Consider the following 3,772-nt stretch of genomic DNA (forward strand, 5'->3'; position numbering starts at 1 on the left):
TGTCCTCCGTCTGGCAGTTGCTCTGTGATGCACCTGGTCACTGGATCACAATATAGTTGAATTGAAAGATACAATCCCGAGTGATACCATTGATAGTGACGAACCTGGAACTGAAGTACCCGAGCAGAAACCCAGAGTCAGCATGTAATGCAGCGGTGGTGGCTGAGACGACAAGGCGGGTTTCGTGTGGAAGCGTGTCAGCGTAGCCTGAGTACGTGATAGTGACCTTGTTTGTGTGGTAGGCTCGACGATGTCTGATACCCTCTAGCACGAAGCACGTCGAAACCCATCGAGGCAACGCCATGCCAGCCGACGCAGATCGGCCATCAGCTCGCCTGGGTCAACCCGCGGTGGGACCGACTCCCAGCGGTCCACGAAGTCTAGTAACTCCGTGCCGACGTCCCTGCACATGTCTGCCTGCTATGCCCGAGCGACCACATTTAATAATGAGAATGAAAGTAAGTACAATGAAAAATCCTCACGTACCATTGCGTGGTATGTCGCCGCCGGCTCCATAGCGAACGTGTCGGTGACCTCAGGCTCGTGCTACGGTGGCTCTGGAGGCACAGGGAAGCACCTAACCTGTGTCACCTTGTGGAACCAGCTCAAGTATGTGTCCTCCATCCTAGGTTCATAAGGCTTGCTGGGGACGTGGACATGTGCAGCCACGTCCACCCACGCCTGCAACTTACCCCTCCAAGTTGCATCGTACGCGATGACCTGAACTTTTCTCGTCATCCTGAAAGGCGAAGTTACGATTACGGAACAGATAACAGGGATAGTAAAGAACTTGTACCAGCATATACTTACAAGTGAGTGTTGTCCATTCGTAATCACGACAGGGGGAAGTGCTGGTGATACCCGAACATCCTGAACACTCTGTCCGGGTAGTAGGGCTCGATCGTGACATCGAACACCAACCGTCACTGTGTAAGCCAGAGAGCCTGGTCCTTGTGGCACAAGTCGGAGAGGCTAATAGGCGCGCGCATCGTGACCGCCTCATGGTCGTACAGTGTCTAGCGCACCCTATCCGTCTGTAACTAGTCGAATGCGGCAACGAACTGAGGGTACGAAGAGCGTGTCGTCCCCTTTGCCAACCTCAGCTGCATGAAAAAGAAAAATGTCAGGCATATATGCGTCATGAAATAACAATACTGAAAAAAAAATATGTTAACTTGTAATACTTATGTCGTGCTTGCACCAGAGCGAATCCATCACATGGTTGTCCACTGCGTCGTGCAAGCTGAACTCATCGGGGAAGTAGAAAAACTGATCATAAGCGTCGTACGAGCTCAGGTGCGGGCACCCTATGTCGAAGCGCTCGTACAACCACAGGGTCAGGAGCAATGGACAACCTGTGATAGACCTGGACTCACTCCTCCTGCAGCAAGCCTCACACAATGCCCGGTATGTCTACGCTAGGACTACAGAGCCCCAACTGAACTGAGGGACTTGCTCTAGGGGGTTGTCCGCAATCTGTTGTGTGAATAAAAGGAACCGCTTGTCGACGGTGTCTGCGTGTGTGTTGGTGAAGAGGACCCAATCGAACAGCCATAGCAGGTACGCCTCTAGGTGCCGTCACACTATCTAGTCCTCTAACTCTAGCGTCAGGCAATCCACCCAGAACTGCTGGACCCAGACCTTTGATGGACTATGGGGCAAGTCGAAGCCCACTTGCTCAGGCTACTGACCCTCAGGGATGACTTTGTGGAACCTAGCCAAGAGCTCGTCCCTCCACCCAGCGTGCAAGTCCGGCCCGAACACTGCAGTCCCCGCCAAGGGCAATCCCAGTAGCATGGAGACATCCTACAGCGTGACAGTCATCTCACCTACGGGCATGTGAAAAATGTACGTCTCAGGCCGCCAGCGGATGACCAATGCTGTCAGCAATGCCCTATCCAAGGGAAACAGGAGGGCCCATTCCCTATTCGGGTCAAGGAGACAGACCAAAAGAAGGAGACCCGATGCCCTCAACCTACAAAAAATATAATGCACAAAGTTATTACCTCGGGATCCAACATTAGTCAAACCTGCAGAAAGTGGTTCGGAGTACGCAAGCGCAAGGACGGGTACAGGTTTGTGCTGTCCAAGTGTGTCTGATGCGTCGCATCGATCACAGGGTCGATGACCTTCATACCTAAAAGAAAAAAGATTATACTGCATAACATAATGAATACGACAATCACAGAGTAATGCAATGAAGAATATGCAAAATAAAAATTAAACTCAGGAAAAATAAAACACAAAGAATAATACATAAATAAAACATAATATGAGGAGAAACATAGCAGGCGTATAAAAAACATCATAGAGTACAACTCATTATCTACAAAGAATTATGAGTACATTCAAAAGTTGGCAATATTACAACGAGGTCTAAATATTACACCAAATACAAAGGTTATCAGGTACTTTGAATAAAACATAATACAACATGGTCCAAATATAACATCACATACTCATATTGTCCAATAACTCCAAATAGTACATAATACAACATGCTTAAAATATTACAACACATACTCATGTTGTTTGAATGTTACAAGGGTTCAACACATAGACAGACGAATATTACAAACATAGAGCGCCATCCAATTAGTAATACAATATGAAAACAGTCATGTATTGCTTCAAATAATAGTCTCGTTCGAAGGATTTTTCTTCTTCTTCGGCTAGTGTACCGGGACACGCCTAACCTGGATACTACTCGTGCTGCCCCCTTGAATGCAGACCTCCGCATACCAGGCACACCTTGCGGGCACGTGCTCCCTCAGCATTATCCATATCATTCCTGATACGCCAAGTCTTGTGTCGCCCCTTTGTGTCGACCTTGCTGTTTGGATCTGGAATCCAATACGGACCATTTTCAGGTGGCTTCGTGAAGTCCTTCACCACCCGCCACCCAAGCAACTCGCCGAACCAAGTCATTTCTACTGCTTCCTTGCGATAGTACGGTGACACAAAATACTCCGACTCTATGCTACCCTTCGTGCAACATGCTAGCACATGAGAGCAAGGCAAATGCATCAGTGATGGCTTGTTGCATATGCACTTGCACTTGTTGTCCATTGGCCATAACCTGCATTCCATTGTAATGTCCTGCCTTTCGATTCCCAGTCTGCCCTTGTCACACAACGTCACCTCAAAGACGTGCTGACGGTTACCAACATTATGAACTATGTGGGACTAGCCCTTCCTGCTCTTCTCGTCATGTAAGATGTTATCTTCTCCGTGTACACTATTTGTGGGTTGCCCATATGTAGTGCGGCCTTACTATAACGCTCTCGGAGATACCACTGCATTCCACGAGTGACTCTCTCCACAATTGCCACCAATGGCAATGACCTATTCTCTTTCATCACCCAATTGTAAACTTCAGCGAGGTTAGTTGTCATAATTCCAAAACGTGAACCATCAGTATCCGCAATGAGTGCCAATTTCTCTAGTGTTTCGTGTCTAATCCAATCGGAGAAACACTTAACCCTCCTTCCACCCTTCCTTCTCCTGGTCACACTCTATAGCTCATGTGGTAAAGGCTCTAGGCCCTCAGGCTCCTCCTCCCTTAGTACAACTGGCTTCTTCAATACTCCGTCCATATGCTTACCAATTAGTTTATCTAGCTCTTCCCACAATACTTCAAACTTCCTCCTTTGGTTCTGTTTGCACAGCTTCTTAAAAAGATCCATCAACCTCACTCCTGAATTGTTTGTAGAAGTTTGCTCTGAGATACCGCATGCACCAACAGCTATGCAAATCTGACCACGGTAATACC

Source organism: Phragmites australis, chromosome 16 (assembly GCF_958298935.1).
Source record: "Phragmites australis chromosome 16, lpPhrAust1.1, whole genome shotgun sequence".
Taxonomy (NCBI): domain Eukaryota; kingdom Viridiplantae; phylum Streptophyta; class Magnoliopsida; order Poales; family Poaceae; genus Phragmites; species Phragmites australis.